This window comes from Pan troglodytes, chromosome 4 (assembly GCF_028858775.2).
Source record: "Pan troglodytes isolate AG18354 chromosome 4, NHGRI_mPanTro3-v2.0_pri, whole genome shotgun sequence".
NCBI classification, from domain to species: Eukaryota; Metazoa; Chordata; class Mammalia; order Primates; family Hominidae; genus Pan; species Pan troglodytes.
Window position 1 is genome coordinate 135,157,555 of NC_072402.2, and position 19,657 is coordinate 135,177,211.

Consider the following 19,657-nt stretch of genomic DNA (forward strand, 5'->3'; position numbering starts at 1 on the left):
TCACGTAGTTCTCATGCCTTGGTTTTCAGCTCCATCAGGTCCTTTAAGGACTTCTCTGCATTGGTTATTCTAGTTAGCCATTCGACTAATTTTTTTCCAAGGTTTTTAACTTCTTTGCCATGGCTTTGAACTTCCTCCTTTAGCTTGGAGTAGTTTGATCGTCTGAAGCCTTCTTCTCTCAACTTGTCAAAGTCATTCTCTGTCCAGCTTTGTTCTGTTGCTGGTGAGGAGCTGCATTCCTTTGGAGGAGGAGAGGCACTCTGATTTTCAGAGTTTCCAGTTTTTCTGCTCTGTTTTTTCCCCATCTTTGTGGTTTTATCTACCTTTGGTCTTTGATGATGGTGACGTACAGATGGGGTTTTGGTGTGGATGTCCTTTCTGTTTGTTAGTTTTCCTTCTAACAGTCAGGACCCTCAGCTGCAGGTCTGTTGGAGTTTGCTGGAGGTCCACTCCAGACCCTGTTTGCCTGGGTATCAGCAGCAGAGGCTGCAGAACAGCAAATATTGGTGAACAGCAAATGTTGCTGCATGATTGTTCCTCTGGAAGTTTTGTCTCAGAGGAGTACCCAGCCGTGTGAGGTGTCAGTCTGCCCCTACTAGGGGGTGCCTCCCAGTTAGGCTACTTAGGGGTCAGGGACCCACTTTAGGAGGCAGTCTGTCTGTTCTCAGATCTCCAGCTGCATTCTGGGAGAACCACTACTCTCTTCAAAGCTGTCAGACAGGGACATTTAAGTATGCAGAAGATTCTGCTGCCTTTTGTTTTCCATGCCCTGCCCCCAGAGGTGGAGTCTACAGAGGCAGGCAGGCCTCCTTGAGCTGCGGTGGGCTCCACCCAGTTCGAGCTTCCTGGCCACTTTGTTTACCTACTCAAGCCTCAGCAATGGTGGGCGCTTCTCCCCCAGCCTCGCTGCTGCCTTGCAGTTTGATTTCAGACTGCTGTGCTAGCAATGAGCGAGGCTCCGTGGGCATAGGACCCTCTGAGCCAGGCGCGGGATATAATCTCCTGGGGTGCCGTTTGCTAAGACTGTTGGAAAAGTGCAGTATTAGAGTGGGAGTGACCCGATTTTCCAGGTGCCATCTGTCACCCCTTTCTTTGACTAGGAAAGGGAATTCCCTGACTCCTTGTACTTCTCGGGTAAGGCAATGCCTCGCCCTGCTTCAGCTCATGCTCGGTGTGCTGCACCCACTGTCCTGCACCCACTTTCCAACACTCTCCAGTGAGATGAACCCAGTACCTCAGTTGGAAATGCAGAAATCACCTGTCTTCTGCGTCGCTCACACTGGGAGCTGTAGACTGGAGCTGTTCCTATTCAGCCATCTTCATGTTTTTTTCCATATAACCCATTTCAAGTTTATTTTTGTATATGTTGTGAGGTATGAGTGAAGATTCATTTTTTTTTTCCATACAGATACCTGGTTGTTCCAGCAATATTTGTTGAAAGTCTATCCTTTTCTCCAGTGATTTACACCTTGATATCTTTGTAAAAACAAACAAAATAAGCCAGGCATGGTGGCGCACACCTGTAATCTCAGTCTTTTGGGAGGCCAAGGCAGGAGGATTGCTTTAAGTGAAGGAGCTTCAGAACAGCCTGGGCAACATAGCAAAGGCCTATCTCTCAAAAAAACTTTTAAATTAGCCAGGCATGGTGGCATGCACCTGTGGTCCTAGCTACTCAGGAGGCTGAGGTGGGAGGATCACTTGATCCCAGGAGTTTGAGGCTGCAGCAAGTTATGATCATGCCACTGCACTCCAGCCTGGGTGACAGAACAGGACCTTATTTCTAAAAACAAACAAAAATTCAACTGACCATATATGTGTGGGTCTATTTCTGAACACTCTATTTTGTTCCATTGATCTATAAATATGACCCAGCAATTCCACTCCTAGTTACTTACCCAATAGAAGTTAAAAGCATTCATTGCCATGAATGCTCACGGCAAACAAAAGCTCTGTACATGAATGCTCATGACAACTCTACTCATAATAGTCTCAAGCTGGAAACAATCCAGATGGCCATCAACAGGTGAATGGATAAGCAAGTTATAGCTATACAATGGAAAGTAGTCAGCAATAACAAAGAATTACTGATATACACAAGAACATGGACAAATCTAAAAAAGATTGTGCTAAGGGAAAGAAGCCAGACACTAAAGATTAAATACTATATGATTCCACTTATACATAAAATTTATCTACGGTGACAGAAAGTAGATGAGAGGTCTCCTGGGACTGAGGGACTGAGTATAAAGGGGCACGAGGAAAGTTTGGGTAATAAAAATGTTCTAAATCTTGATGGTGGTGGTATTTACATGTGTGAATACATTTGTTAAATCTCAAACTGTATACTTTAAATGGATGCATTTTATTGCATATAAGTTATTCCTCATTAAAATTGATCTTTTAAAAAGCAGTCTTCCCTGTTATCAATACAAGCTTCCCATTCTAGAACTTTACCAAAGGGTTTGTCTACATTCGTAAATATGAACAACACAGTTATAAATATAAATATTTCAGGCTGTCCCTTGTTTCTATTGACTACTTCTAAAGTGCTTTCACAAGGCTAATATTTTAAACCAACACTTAAGATTGGGCTTAGTACAATGGATGGCTTTACCTAGTGGAGATACACTTATTACTAATGTACTTATTGATCTGCTCTGGTTGTTTATTTTCTGGATTCCCATAAAGCATTGGTATGGCAAAAGACTATGATCCTGGAGACATGAGAGAATATTCAACAAAGATATATCCTACTGCACATTATCTCCTGCTCCCATGTGTGGCTTTTCATCTGTGTCATGTCAAACATCCTCCACAACCTGCCCTCCAAAAAAGAATGACCTGAAATTCTGCTGACAAATTCATCTCCAAAAAAAAAAGAGAATACCACATGCATTTTCTGAAGCAAATGACAACTCTAATAATGTTGCTGAATCACAATATAACACAGCACTACAAAGAACTGAAGCTTGCCCAGATATCTGTGTTTGCACGCCAGTGTCTGGATGCTGATCACACATCTACAACCTCTGGTTTAGCAAACTATATATCAAAGCTTCTCAAGCTGGGACCTGCTTACCTCTATCAGTGCCCTGCATTTTACCAGAGAGTACAGCAAGCCACTAAATAGCATGGTGCATATTTTCTTGAGTGTCAATTTTACATGGAAATTTAGAAAGGATAAAATGAAAATGTTTTCGTGGTAAAAGAGTCACACTATATTATAGAATAGAAAGCCATATTCACAAAATTTATTAAGATGTTTAAAAAGACATTTCCTACTGCAGTAGATGCTTCTAGTTAAACTCCCCAAACCCTCAAACCCCCTTTGGGGTATGCATTCATCTTCTATATTGTTAAGGGTACATTACAGAAAAAAAAAAAAAAGGTTGCCAGAGGTACACCAACTCATTCTAGCTTAGCGTCTATCCAGAAATTAGGTACTACACCCAACAGCTGGGCTCCAACACTGGCTTGGCCACATCTCTACAATATGACCTTTGAAGGACTGCTATAGTTTTTGCATCCATAAAATAGACATGACAAGAGTACCTGGCTTATAAAGTACAGCACAGTTCATATGCCTGGCCAACAGTAAATGATCAATTAGTGTTAGCTGCCTATCATCATTGCTGTTATTTGACTGTTGCTTTTAATCTATATATACCATGGCATAACTTTTTTACATATCAACTGCAGTCCATTTGGTGATAAGATTATCAACTGCTTACTCCCCAATGCAGAGGGAGGCAATGAGAATTCTGGACACCCAATGTGAACGCACACCTTTTCAGGACCTCTTACTCAGGTACGGTATACTCTTTGGATACCAACTGACATCAACAAAAGAAATGAGGGCTTTTCAGGGCTGAGCTTTGACAAATTACCTGAAGCAATCTTGATGCTCAACATATTTCTAACAAGGGAAGCCTGGTGAGTTATTCTCCTACATTTGTAGGATATTTCTATGGAATGAATGTGGATCATCTCCCCTAGAAAAACTCTGGAAAATTCTTATTACATGTGACCTGAGTTTCCTCAAACATCATATACCTATAGGCCTTGCTCTAACCTATGGGTGACTGCCTAAACATGATGTAAGAACTCCTGCTACCAGAAGTGCCACCCAGTTATTTCTGGGAGTCCCCAGAAGCAAAAACAAGAGTTCACAAGGAATCCTTCCCAGTCTGGCACCCCCATTGCTCAGTCTTACCCGCACAACACCCTGAGAGTGCTGACATCTCTGCCAGGGGTCACAGATGCCAATGGACTTCCATAAGGTGCACCACAATATTGCTGTATGTGGCACAGAGAGTGAGTGGTCCACCAACCATTCACATTCTCCTTCCAGAGTAGATGCACTGCTGGGAAGCAGCTTCCAAGCCAAGGACTTCATTTCCCAGACCCCTCTGCATGTAGGTGGGACCATGTGACTAATTCTTCCTAGTGAAGTGACTAGAAATAATGTGTGTCACTTCCAGGTCGAACAGTTAAGAGAGTGGGTATGCCTTCTCATATTCTTTCCCCATTTGCCAGTGGATTCAGAGAGAGCAGCTGCCCCCAGTAGCCTAGGTCCCTGAATGATGCCAAGAAGCAGAACCCTCCCCCAACCCACCGAGGTGCTGGGATTTCTCTCCTATAGCAGCTAGTATTATCTTTACTAAAAGCACTGTGTTCACTGCTGAAGTGGAGAGAAGCCTTTCTCCACAACACTGGTTGATACTTTTATGCTTGGGCCCAAAAGCAGTGTGGGCTGTGCTCATGTATCTCACCAATGTCCCCATAAAAACACAGTTTTTTTCATTTACTCTGGAAGAAGCAGCTAAACAGGGCCAGGGTTAGGAAGAAGCCAAGGACATGGGCAAGGGCTGAGCTCTATGTGGTCTCCCTTGTTTTCTCACAAAGGTGCATCCAGAATCCCCCATGGAGTAAGATGCCTACCAGGCCAAAGATCTCAGAACTATGATCTCCCTACTACTCCACTCTGGGTTGGAACCCAGAAACAACTTGTCTTACCGTAAAAGGCAGTAACTGGCCGGGCACGATGGCTCACACCTGTAATCCCAGCACTTTGGGAGGCTGAGGCGGGTGGATCACAAGGTCAGGAGATCGAGAACATCCTGGCTAACGTGGTGAAACCCCATCTCTACCAAAAATACAAAAAATTAGCCGGGTGCTGTGGTGGGTGCCTGTAGTCCCAGCTACTCGGTAGGCTGAGGCAGGAGAATGGTGTGAACCCAGGAGGCGGAGCTTGCAGTGAGCCGAGATCGCGCCACTGCACTCCAGCCTGGGTGACAGAGCAAGACTCCGTCTAAAAAAAAAAAAAAAAAAGGCAGAAACTTTGGCTACTCAGCAAGTCATGTTACCCTGGCCAAGTCCTGTTTCCATGCTCAAAGGTACTGCTGTGCCAGGAGTAAGCTCCCTTTACTTGTACCTGCACTGTAGAACCCAGAAGTTTTCCATTTCTGTCCACTTCAGGACTTTCTATGGATAAGCCAAGCCATGACCCAGCACAAGTCACTCCCTGGGGCCACTGTAGACATACCAATCTCTTTGTAACCTGGCTGGACTCAGGTTAAAAACAAGTTAGAATGTGTGAAGGAAGGAGAAAGTGGAGAGGACAGTAGTAGGAGAGAGACTGAGAGGGTAGACTGTATCCTTTATACAACAAAGAACCTTCATTCAGCCTTTTAACCTCTTAAGCAAGAGGTTTCTGAGACACAGTCACATCACTAGGAGAGTCGTGTAGGGAAAATGGAAAGGCAGGGAAGCCCAGTTCAGAGGCAATCACAGCCAACCAACCAGGCGAGATGGCCATGGGAGAGCCAGTCCCCAACCTGTCCTTCAAGGCAACTCCATCGACTCTTCCTGGAGTTACTCATGGTTTGCTGGACCTCATGGAATCTAACTTCCTTTCACTGTTTGTGTCAACCATTTTCATTCTGCATCTTTCCCTGGAAAATTTGTAGACTCTGTCTACTCACTGAATGGAAATGTTGCGTTCTCCCTCAGATAAGGTTTCCAGAAGCACTAGTTCATCCCTGTTAGGCATTAAGTTCTCCCTCAATGTCCTGCTGCCAAACTGTGGGTCCCCTCTGGCTCTCCTCACTGGCCTCTAGCCCACCCACCCCCAAAGACAGACAACCAGAATTATGGGAGTTGTCCTAACACCTCCCTCTTCCTAATTCCTCCACCTTAAAGTAAAACACTAAATCCTATCCATTCTGCCTCCTGAGTTTCTCTCAAGCCCTTCAGCTTCTCTCCATCTCCACTGCTGCCATCATCCAAGCCAATAACAGCTCTCTCGCATGGACTGATGGAACTCCCTCCAACCTGAGTGCCCTTGTTCTTCCCCAACCTGTTTTCATCCTGCAAGAAGAATGATCTTTTACAGACTTACATCTGATTATGGTACTCTCGCCCTACCTTGAGTGGTTTCCCTTTATTCTTTGGATAAATACCAAAATTTCCACATGGTTTTCATGATGCTGTGAGGATCTGGGCCCTGCCTACTTTTCCAGCAGTCTTTGCTTTTCTCCTATTCACTCATTCTTTTCCCACAGATTGGTCTCCTTTCAGTTCCTGAAATGCAGCAGGATTCTGCTTTCTCAGGCTGCTGTGTCTCTGGAAATAGACGTGACTCTGCCCCTTGGGATCACATATCCCACAAAACATAATCCCACAGAAAACTTACATGTACCCTTCATCTCTGTTTAAGGCAGAACTTTCTCTGTGAAATGTTTCCAGCTCACCCCCACCCCCATTATATCAGGTCTCTCATTACATAATACATTATATTATACTTTCCTTTACAGCACTTACCACCACTGTAATTACTACTTACTTGGATAAGTATTTGTTTAATGGCTGTCACATTTGCTGAATGTAAGCTCCATGAAGGCAGAAACAAGTTCAACATGCTCAGTACAATGGCCTCAGAGCCAGTGCATTCCCTAGCTCATAGTAGGCAATCAGTAAGTATGATTTGGCTTAGCACATTCAGCATGCCCACATGAACTGAGAAGAATAAACTGAGGCCTAGAAAAGGAAAGGGGATTTCCCAAAGCCTTGTCTTCTTTGGCAGAGCTGTGGTTTATTAAACCCTGGACTCTTAATCCACAGTTCAATCCTTAGCCCATACTGATACTGAAGTCACTGTAGACCCAAGAGATCAATCCATCTATAATCCAAAAGAGAGGAGAAAAACTAAACTGTGGAGACCAAAGATCTCTATTCAAATCCTGGATGGACTGACCACTTAAATCTTACAACACTATGGCAGAAATTAAGCAAGGTGATGTGTACACTATGATTGGCGTAGAATCTGGCCTGAGTGGTCTCTCCAGAGACGTGGCTGTTCTAGGACAGCTTGTGAAGTGTGTCTTCAATTCCTGTGTGTCCACCTCAATCCAGGCCAGAATAGCAAGTACTTGGGAAGGCAGGAGAGCATTTCATATTGAGCAGTTGCTGCTCCCCCAGGCAGCTGGTAAACAGCGTTTGATGAGGATGATAAACACATGATACTAATCTTACTACACAGAGGTGTGTTCAACATTCTAGCACACAGAGCCACATGGCAGGTGATCCATCTTAAAAAGATGACATTGCTGGCTGATTTCTGCCACAGTGTATTTACTTGGAATTTAAATTTAGATTTAAACCTACCTATAGCATTATTATAGAATATACCAAAGGCTCTATTCACAGGTGGGCAAAAAGACTATCCATCACCCCAGCTCATACTCAGCAATTCACAGACAGCTTCTTCCTTCATCCAGGACAGCTGGGTGTCCTGGAAGCTTTTCTACCACTGGCATATTAAAATGATGCTTCAGCCAATTCTGTAATCACCTATTTATTTTGCCCATGATGTTTCAGGCCCTGTGCTAGACCCTGGGGATTCAGCAATGATGAGACACAGCCTCTGCCCCAGAAAGCTCCCAGCCTAGCAAAACTACATTTGCATAGTCCTTTACAATCTACTAAGTGATTTGGACTTAAACCTTTTATCCACCTCTCCTGGTATTTTCATTATCTTTGTATATGCCTTCCTTGGTTGGAGACGATTTTGACATAAAATTTGTTTCCAGTTAAAATGCGGCAGAGGAACTTAATCACTCTCATTTTGGCTTTAGAATTCTAATTAAGGAAAAATAAACCCTGGATTCCTCCAGAAATGTATACCGTAACTGACTGTTGAGTGGCTGCCCAAAAGCCACTGCAAACACCTTTTCCCTTGCTGCCTTTCACTGCAGAGATGGCAGAGTCACCCATCCACTTGCCTTCTTTACACTGAGGGGTCATCACATGATCTAGTTCTGGCCACAGCAATGTCTGTAGAAATCTGTTCAGAGGCTTCTACGAAAGCTTTTGCTTTAATTTTTTATAAAGACAGTCCAAGCTAGTTTGGCCCTTATTTCTTCTCCCCATCTTCATCCTAGATGTAATGTTTGGGGCTGTAACAGCCACCCCACAAACAGGAAGCAATGAGGGAGCCATACGGGAAAGACCTAGAGAATCAGATGTTAGCTCTGATGTTGTTGAGCTAATGAGGCAAGGACAGCAGCTATAGCCCTTCAGACTAGTTATTAAGTAAGAAAAACAAACTCCTCATTCTTTAAATCAGTGTAGGAGAGGTTTTCTGTTACCTACAGCCAAACAGTCTTGGAATGCATGGTTCAGGAGATGATTAAGCACACAGCCTTTGAACTAGACACACTTGGGTTTGTGTACCAGCTCAGTCACCCACTGGCTGCATGGGGCTGGACAAGTTATTTAACTGCTCAGAGTTCTGTTTCCATCTTCCATGAAATGAACATACTATAACTGCCTTTTTCACAGGCTTGCTGTTAGGAATAAGTGAGATGGTATATGCCATGATTTGGATATGGTTTGTTTGTCCCCACCAAAACTCATGTCTAAATTTGATCCCCGGTGTGGTGGTGTTGGGAGGTGGGACCCAGTGGGGAGTGTTTGGGTCATGAGGGTCTCACCCTGGTGGGTGGCTTGGTGCCATTCTGGAGGTAGTGAGTGAGTTCTTCCTCTGGCAAGACTGGATTATTTCTCAAGGAAAATGTATTAGTTCCTGCAAGAGTGGATAGTTACAAAGCCAGGATGTCCCTTGTGTTTTGTCTCTTTGCATGTGTCCACTTCCCCTCTGACCTTCTCACTATGTTATGATGCAACTTAAAAGCTCTCACCAGAAACCAAGGCCATGCCATTGAACTTCCCAGCCTGAAGAACTATGAGCTAAATAAGCCTCTTTTCTTTATAAATTGCCCCGTCTTTGGTATTCTATCACAGCAACACAAAATGGACTAAGACAGTGCATGTAAAGAGTTTTTGTGCAATGTCTAGATAAATAACTACTCAAATGATAAACCGCAGCCAATAAGCACGTGAAAAGATAATAACCATAATCATTAAGGAAATGCAAATCAAAACCACAATGAGATACCACTTCACACCCCTTAGGATGGTTATTACATAAAACAAAAACGAACCCAGAAAATAACAAGTGTTGGTATGAGGATATGGAAAAATTGTGCACCGCTGATGGGAGAGTAAAATGATGCAGCTGCTATGGAAAAACAGCACTGAGTTTCCTCAAAAAGATAAACATAGAATTACCATATAACTCAGCAATTCCACTTCTGGATATACACCCAAAAGAACTGAAAGCAGGGACTGGAGAAGATATCTGTATACCCATGCTCATGGCAGGATTATTCACAATAACCAAAAGGTAGAAACAACCCAAGTGTCCACTGACCAGTGAAAAGATTTTTTAAATGTAGTATATAATACAATGAAATATTATTCAGCCATAAAAAAGGAAATTCTGACATATGACACACCATGAATGAATCCTAAAGACATTATGCTAAGTGAAATAAGCCAGACACACAAAGACAGATGCTGTTAGGATTCCTGCCTGACTTATGTGAGGCACCTAGAGTAGTCAAACTATTCACAGAGACAGCAAGTAGAATGGTGGTTGCCTGGGGCTGGGAGAAAAGGAGAACAGTGCTTCCATTATGCAAGACGAAAAAAATTCTGGAGCTAGACAGTGGTGATGGTTGCACTACAATGTGAATATACTTAATGCCACAGAAGTTCAGATTAAAACAGTGAATTTTATGTTATATTTTATTGCATTTTTAAATAAATTTTTAAAATAAAAATGAAATAAAATGATGACCTGCATTACTGATTCTAATACTGATATTATCATCTTACTGAGTTTTCAGTAACTCAGTAAGTTGTCAGACAATACCACTGGCTGGGTACAACCCTGGGTCAAATGCTAAAATGCTTGCCCCCATTGCATATTTGTCCTAGATGAACATATCTAAAAGGCATTTCATCCATGCAGCAAACAAGCATATTTACTTCTTTCTCTAGGAAACCAAAGGTAAGTCAAATGGTTTCCTGCCCTGTGGAAGGCAAAAAGATGTTCACAAATAGCCACACTACAAGGTAAGATGTAGCACCTGCCTTGAAGACAAATGCAGAATCTTCAGAGAGCAAAGCCACTGCTTCTGGCTTTGGGGTTTGAGGAAAGTTCCAAAGAAGAGACGGAAATGGAGCTGGACTTGAAAAATCGGAACCTTTATTGCTGAAACAGAAGGAGTGTTACAGATGATTCCAGGTAGAAATAGCAGCAATGTGAGCAGAGACAGCAGAGCATCTTGTTTGGTTAGAGGGAACTGTACATTAGGGTGAACAGAAAAGACAATAGCCAGTCACTAGGCAGAGAAGCCATGTCTTTATTTCATGGAGGAGGGCAGGAGATAAAGATGTGTTTGCATCCACAGCACCTAGGACTCTCTTAGCACACATCAAGTTGTCAAAATTGTCAATTCAATCATTGACCAGCAGATTGGAAGATCTGTAGAATCCTCCAGATGTCTAGCATTGATGCTCAGGAGAGGCAGGCCCCATTTGGCTGCCAAAACCACCTCTTTCGTGTCACTATTATCTAGGCTACTTCCCAAGAGATGGAGAAGCATAGCAAACGGGCGAACATCTCAAAAGGCCTTTGGTTATTGATGGACACCACAGGCCAGTCCTAACCTCCCAAAAACCTTTATCATGCATGCTCCCAGATGGAATCCAACCAACTAGAACAGAGCTTCCCTTCCAAAGGAACACTGAGACTACCCTCCCAGGACAACTTGAACTCTGGGCATTGTGCCCTTTGAAAGCGTTTTCCATGTCCTTATCTAAATGGAAGGCAAGTACACTAGCACAAATAATTGAGGGGAAAAAAATGGACAAGGAGACCCAATCAAAAAAAATGTATTCAATTGAGTACCATTTTAAGGAATTATTTCAAAGTTCTAATCACTATAAGTGATGAAACAATTCATGACAAAAATTGCAATTACCAAAGAAATAATCTGTTCTGCAACAGCAATTTTAGTGACATTTATAACACACAAGAAATCATGAAGCTTAATTATTTGAATTTATTGAGGCTACAGATGCCATGTTTAAATCTAATTAAACAGATCCACCAAAACTGACCGTCTGAAGAAATGGCAAAGTTGCTGAACAGAACACTGGTTTTTAAAAGCAGTTCGTGAACAGCCTCCAAATAGGCAGTGAGTAATGATCTATCTTTCTTCCTCAGCTGTCATTTGGGGGAAAAAAGAGACATTTCTATATTGATCTTCAGTCCTTCACAATAGAATTTACCTCAACTCCTAAAAAACATCCCCCATTCCAATGATCTTTGATAGATCTGCAGGATAAATGGGGACTCTCCTACTATTACCTTTCAGGTCTCACACTCAAACTATATTAGATCTCAAGGAAGTAGGTACAAATCCTTAAAAGTGATTGAGAAAAAGATTTCCCTTCTCCATTTCTTTTTTTTCTTTTTTTTTCTTTTTTCTTTTTTCTTTTCTTTTTTTCTTTTTTTTTTTTTTTTTTTGAGATGGAGTCTCGCTGTGTCACACAGGCTGCAGTGCATGGTGCGATGGTGCGATCTCGGCTCACTGCAAGCTCCGCCTCCCGGGTTCACGCCATTCTCCTGCCTCAGCCTCCCTAGTAGCTGAGACTACAGGCGCCCGCCACCACGCCCAGCTAATTTTTTTTTTATTTTTAGTAGAGACTGGGTTTCACCGTGTTACCCAGGATGGTCTCAATCTCCTGACCTCGTGATCTGCCCGCCTCGGCCTCCCAAAGTGCTGGGATTACAGGCGTGAGCCACCGCGCCCGGCCTCCATTTCTTAAGAATGTTAACTGGTAAATATCAGTAGCCTACAGAATTTGTATAATTCCTGAAATATCAATGAATTGTTTGCTTAAATAATAAGTATTCTATGAAGCAAGATTCTGATTATAAAAGTAATAAATATTCAAAGAAGAAAATATGGAAAACATGAAGAAACAAAGAGAATTAAAATTTCCAACAATCCCACTAACCACATATGATCACAATTAACATTTTGCACTTACTTCCAATGTCATTTCTAAGCTTACATACTTTTATCACAATGCGAACATGTTATATTTATAATCTTACATCTTGTTCTACCATTAAACATGATATCAAGTACATTTAATTTCTTTAAGTAACCTCTCATTGCTGGATTTATAGCTTGTTCCCAATTTTTAAACTTTCATCAATAAACTGACTTACATTCACATAGATAAACCTATGGTTGCATCTCTAATTAATTCCTTAAGAGAATTCTCAAAAATAAACTCTTGGGATGGCATTCATTGACTCGTTAAAGTTCTAATAAGACCTGCCAAATTGATTTATCTAAAAGTTACACCAATCTACATTTCTACCAATGGTATAATAAATAGCTCAAATTTAAAACTCTTTTCTTTCCTTTCCAACAGCATTACTTAACTTTCAGTGAATTTCTTACCAATTTTTTTGTATGTTTCTCTGTTTTACAGATTTTTGATACACTATTTTGTCTCCTGTTGTTTCCACTTCATATTAAACTCATTTCCTTAGGATATTAAGGGTTCTTTGAAAACATGATTTTCTTAAGGGGCACATATAAGCCATCCTATAAAATGTATTTCTTTAAGTAAAGTGGGAGGCATTGAAAGGCTTAAGATTTTTTTCGTGTTTATTAGCTATTTGTATTTATTCTGTTAATTGCCATCTTACTGCCTTCACCAATTTTCCCACTAAGGTTTTAGTGTTGTTCTTATTTCTATATTAACAAAATTAATGCTTTGTTGCATGTGTTTTTCTTAGATTTTTTTTTTACCAGCATCTTAATTTTAATTTCTTGGGGGAGTTTTTTTACTTATTAAAACACTAATTTTGGCTGGGCGCGGTGGCTCACACTTGTAATCCCAGCACTTGGGATGCTGAGGCAGGCAGACCACCTGAGGTCAGGAGTTCAAGACCAGCCTGGGCAACGTGGCAAAACCCAGTCTCTACTAAAACATGTAAAAATTAGCCGAGTGTGGTGGCACATGCCTGTAAATCCCAGCTACTCAGGAGGCTGAGGCAGGGAGAATTGCTTGAACCCAGGAGGTGGAGGTTGCGGTGAGCCAGAATTACACCACTGCACTCCATCCTGGGTGACAGAGTGAGATTCTGTCTCAAAAAACTATATATATATTAATTTTATATGGAGAAATGAGTCATTTTCCTCCAGTGATATTTTGTTTCTGTTGACTTCCCTAATGTCAGAGTTAACCACAATTTTTCCTACTTTTCATTTTTTATTATTAAAATTTTTGCATCAAATCAAAATTTATTTTGGTATATAGGGTGAGGAAAGGCTCTAATCCCATTTTTTCCAAATAGTTAACTTAGAATATATTAAATAATTCATCCTTTCCCTCCATCATGTACTAAACCCTCTTTCACATTAGGCTCTGTTTCTAGACTATTCTGTTCCACTTACTGGCATGTTCCTGCAATAATAACCACGTGGTCTTAATTAGCATCATTTGAGTACATTTTATATCTGGAAATGTAAATCTCCTCTATTATGCATCATTTCCAAAAATTTTTTGGCAATTCCAGCTAGCATATTCATATTTGAGAATAATTTGACACAATCCAAAAAAAGAAAGAAAGAAAGAAAACCCCAGCTGAGATGCTGATTGGAATGGGGTGAAATGATACATTACTTTGGAAAGAACTGACATCTTTATCACACAGAGAGAAACTGGCAGCACATATCTCCCTTTATTGAAGTCTCCTTTTATGTCATTCAGTAAATTTTTGTGATTTTCCTCATACGGATTCTGTAACATTTCCTGTTATGCTATTCCTGTGTGTTTTATACATTTTTACTCCTAAGTAAACTACACCAAGCAAAGAAAGTCTGAGATTGTATGCCTGAATTTCAACACCACATCATGAAATATATGCCTGTCTCTCTTTAGGGTCTGACAGAGAGGGCCCAACATTTCCGGAATGAATGAGTGACAAATGGGTCCGAAAGCCCTAGTATCAGGACAGAACTGGGTGGGCTACACTGTGTAGCAGACTCACAATTGTTCTTTCATGCTCAGTGCCAATTTTATATTTTCAAAGAATAAAAAATCATCTTAAAATAATCACACAACTACCTCTGATAGTTCTGCCATCATGGTACACTTTCCCGCCACTCCTCATCCTCCATCTCATCCCCAGAGGTGGGTACAACCAAACCAAAGTCCTTCTAGGGAACTTCAGTTTGGGACAGAATGACTAGCCTTTGGAGCTGAGCCAAGACAGAGATATCTCCTCATGAAAACCATCTCTGAGTCCCTGTAGAGGAGCACAGAGGAAACAGAGGTCAGCCCTGATGGATATTATAAAGCAGGTTTGCAATAAAAGAGATTAAGTTTTTTAACAATTTTATTGAGATCATCATCCGTATACCATACAATTCACCCAATTAAAGTGCACAATGGGTTTTAGTAGAGTTGTGCAACTATCACCACAATGGATTTTAGAATATTTTTATCACCTCTAAAAGAAATCCTGTAGTTTTTTTAAACTGTGGTAAAATATACATTAACTTTCCCATCTTAACCTTTTTAAAACAATTTTTAATTGATGTATAATAAATGTACAAAGTTATGGAATACATGTGATAATTTAACACATTCATATAATTTGTAAAGATCAAATCAGTGTACTTGGGATATCTAGTACCTTATATACTTGTCATTTACATATGCTAGAAACATTCAAATTATTCTCTTCTAGCTCTTTTGAAATGTACAGATTATTGTAAACTATAGTAACCACTTCTAAGTCTACAGTTTGGTAGTGTTAAGTCGATTCCCTGAAGCCAATCTCCAGAACTTTTTCATCTTGAGAAACTGAAATTTATACCCATCAAACAGTAACTCCCCATTCCCTCTCCCCACCCAGTCCCTGGCAACTGCCACCTTAATTTCTGTTTCTGTGATTCTGACTAAGTATCTCATATAAGTAGAATCATAACAGTATTTGTCTGTTTGTGACTGGCTCATTTCACTTAGCATAATGGCCCCAAGGTTTATCCATGTTTTAGCATATGTCAGAATTTCTTTCCTTTTTTAGGCTGAATACATTATGAGCTTTTTTAAAGAGAAGAGAAGGGAGGGAGAGGTAAGGGGGCAGTGAGGGAAGAAGTAGGGAGCAGGGAGGGAGACCAGAAACTGGGGGCTCCTGCACAGTTCCAGGCAGGAGATGATGGCGGTCTGCCCTCAAGGAGAGATGGGAAAATGGATGGGAGTAGATGAGTTCAAGATATATTTGGATTAATATAATTAAAGATAAAATGAGAGGACTTGCAGATGAATGGGATATGGGAAAGGGAGAGGAATGCCCAAGGGTGACACCTTGCCTAATAGAAGGAAGACTACAGCGAGCAGAGAAAACCCAAACCAGGCAGCTCCTGGGTGCACCTCCTAAATAACCCAAAGGAGAAATGCAAGTCCTCAAAGTAGTGAACGCAGTTCTGCCCTGGAAGGGAATATCTACAGCCAATTCCCCTCTTAGAATCTGCCCTGGAAGGGAATATCTACAGCCCAATCTATCACCACTGTGTGCCTTTGTAAGAAAACCTCATTTCTAAAATTTCATTTGGAGATATTTGTATATGCACACACACACACACACACACACACACACAGAAGCCACCAAGCTGAACCTGATGACCTGTTTGTCTGAATTCCCACCCATAGGTTCCAAAAGGAAGGTAGCATCTCTTCTCAGCCAAAATGAACTGGCAGGCAGGCTGCTGAATTGCAGAGAGAGCAGTAGGAGGTAGACTAGACAGACTCCCCAATCACAAGGAAAATAACCATTACTTAAGTTTTCCAAGTCAAGTCAGCTGTAAAAGTCCACGATAAAAGTAAGTAAAGTTTTCAGATCATTTGGGTTCGTTAGGCAGGGCTCAACAACTCAACACGTGACTTAAGAGGGTGCAATGCATCAGTAAAGCACACACTTTGGAGTCAGATGCTGGTTCTACCACCAAATAGCTCTGTGGCCACAAGCAAATTATACCATCTGAGTTTCAGTTTCCTTATTTGTAAAATCAAGATAATCAAGCCTAATTCATAGGATTAGTGTGGCAGTCACACGAAACAGACAAGGGGAGGACAGGAGATGAAGAGACAGAGGATGGGGATGTTGCGTGTGGGTGTGGCTGTGACACAGTGCTGAAGTACACAGGATAGTTTCAAAGCTGGATGAAGAGTCAAAAGACCCAGTTTCTATGCCAGCTTCTGCCCTAACTAGTTCTATAAGGACACACAAGCCACTTCCCTTCTCTTGCCCTAGGCTTCCTCACTCATTAAAGTCTCAGCTGACCTGAGGACACCAAAGTGTAAACTAGCACAGGGAGAGCTAAGGACCAATCCATTTAACACTATAAGTCCCAAAAGGCTGAAAAGCTCATGCTATTATTAATAGATTCCTCCAGAGGTAGGGGGTGAGGGGGCTAAAGTAAAAAGAATTGATTGCAATTGTGATCAACAAGCAGTCAGGCCCCTAGACTTCCTCTGCCACTCTGCACAACAGAGCTGCCTGCTCCTTCTCTACCATGGCAAAATACAGGAGGTTTAATAACTGGTACCTCACAGGGTCTGTTAATTGAGGGCATAGGTTTAAGGCTGGGGTACCTCATTTAAAGTAGGAGTATTAAACAAAGGGAGATGCCAAGACACACACCCCACCACACACAAACACAACCCTCTCATCTTCGCTGGCTCCCAGTAAAAATGGCAGCTGGCCATTCACTCTACAGGTGGGAGATGATAAGCATCTTCTCTGAGGTCTGAGAAGCCTAAGAGGAAAGACCTAAAGATACCAACACTGATTCTTAATCAAACAGCCCAGCCAGATCACCCTACAGTGAAGCTCAGTGTCAACTAGCCCCACCCACACATCAAAGCATCCAAACAGCTTTGTAGTCCCTCTTACAGATGAACAACAACTGAATATTATCAGAGATTGGAGGAAAGCCTTTCACGGGAAAATGGAGATCAAAACAGAGGGGAAAAGAAAGTTAAAAGCCTGGAGAAAAAAAGACTCCGCAGGGAGGGGGAAAAATCTTTAAAATAATTACCATGAATATCTTTAGAGAGATAAGAAATGATAGTAACCATGAAATAGTAATTATAGACAAAATAAAAGAACATCTGGAAAGATAAAAGAACATCTGGAAAGACAAAAGAAAAAAGGCCTGGAAAGTTACATTTATGTATTTGTGTATATTCACAGACATGGAAAAGTTAATAGAGAGTTGAAAGATAAACTTGAGAAAAGCTCCTAGAAAATAGAGAAGAAAGGAAGGAAAGAGAAAAGACAAAGACAAAGGAAGAAGACAGAAAAGGAAGGAAGAAATAAGTTTGCATGGCCCAAGAATGTAATGGTAGGGAAGAGTATGTACAGTTAGCTTTGGAGGGATGTTCATTAAAGAGCAAAGCCAAGAGCTACAGGAATGATTACACAACAAACTCTCATAAGTGAAATCTGATTATGTCAAGGGTTAACCCCTGCCACTTGCTGTTCATGATCTTTTTAAAATGATCTCTCCAACTTAAGCACCATCCAGTGGGTATAACTGTACCTTTGCTATGAGCAATCATCTTACAGAACTCAGAATCAAATTCTGAGTCTAAACCACATTATGGTGAAGTGTTGATATAAATGGAAATGGTGTCGTGATTTGGTTCCCTGGAAGTTATATTTTATTTTTTATATCTAAATTTGATTTAAGCTTTTATTCTTATAATCTGCCAGTTTTGTTTTTCCCCAAAGCCTACTGCTTCAAAAGCAAGTTCCAGAAAAACTAAGCCTGTCTAATATGAGTAAAGAAAGATGAATGTCTTATGAAAATAATGTCTATTGACCCAGATCCTGCTGAGAGAGCAAGCGAATCCTTAGGTGCAAATGAGGCACTTATTGCTGCCATTCAGCTTCAGGAGGCTTCACTTATTACGTGACTGTTGGAGGGCAGTAATAGTTCTTTAATAACCTGAAGAGTAAAGGAGTTTTCTAATAATGACAACTAATGCTCGTTCACTTGTCTGCAGGTGATTGAACATTCGTCACAACTCTTCCTGTGATTCTGGATAGAAATAGGTGAGTCACAATCAGACGTTCAACATCAGAGTGGCTGAGAAGAAACTCACCAACAGCCACTGGAAAACTGATGAGGTTTCTCCAATCTCTTTATAAACTTCTTTTCCAATTTTCTCAAGCAATAGGACCAGCCTTGGAAGTATTTGCCATGGAGACATCTGAAGTGGTAGCAGAGAAAAATCACCAGGGTATGAGGCAGAGGGCCACTGCCTCAGCTGTCACCTCAGAGTCTCCTCAAGACCTAGCCAAGGAAATCACCACCTTTCTCCAGCCTTGGTGTTCTCCTTTGGGACTGGACCAAGGTTCCTTTCAGCTTTAAGTCTATGATTCCAACTTTTATCAAATCATACTATTTAGTAAGATAAATCAAATCAGCCATCTTAGCCACCCGCCAGGCTGAAACCACTGCTCACCACAGGCAAATCAGCAAATGTGTATTTGCAGGGCTCCCTGGCATGTAGGAAGGGAATGGAAACGTGGCTGATGGCAGAGCTTTGTAATCACTTTGGAGGCTCTGACCCTTGGGTCCCAGTCACACAAGGCTGGCAGCTGTCTTATGCTGCACGGATGGCAACACCAATCCATTGAGCATGGGCCATTGACTCCTGGGTAATTCATTAGCAAAAGAGCACAGACCCACTCTGGTAACAAAGGAAAATCCATAAGCAAGAGATCTCAAACAAAGGGAATGTTTCTGTCTATGTAGTAAGACATTGGCTTTTAAAAGGACACTCACTCCAGCTCTCTGAGGATGAGCAGTTACCTACTCACAACTAGGCAGGTGCAGAACCCCCAACAGAGCCAGAAAGCATGTCCCCTGCAAGAATAAATGGTCCCAGAGCCACCCCTAAAGGCCACAGGGTGTTTGATAGCATCACAATTTCTTGAGTCTCAGAAACAACCTCCTTCCACTTCTAAAGAGGCAAAAAGAACAAAGTCTGTCAGTGACAGGCCTGGAGTGTTCACTTACTGATGACATTCCGGCAGATCTTGATCCATTCCTCCTGGGACTTCAGCTAATGCTAATCCCAAGACCTCAGCTAGTCCAGCTGCAGACTAAGACCTCTATATGGGTTGTTTGAAATGTTTTGGGTCATT

General features: G+C 41.6%; 1 protein-coding gene across 1 annotated transcript in view; it reads right to left on the reverse strand.

Annotated features, from left to right (window-relative positions):
* The window catches only part of SPOCK1 (SPARC (osteonectin), cwcv and kazal like domains proteoglycan 1), a 517,939-nt gene that overhangs the window by 441,134 nt on the left and 57,148 nt on the right, over positions 1 to 19,657 (reverse strand). The window lies entirely within an intron of this gene.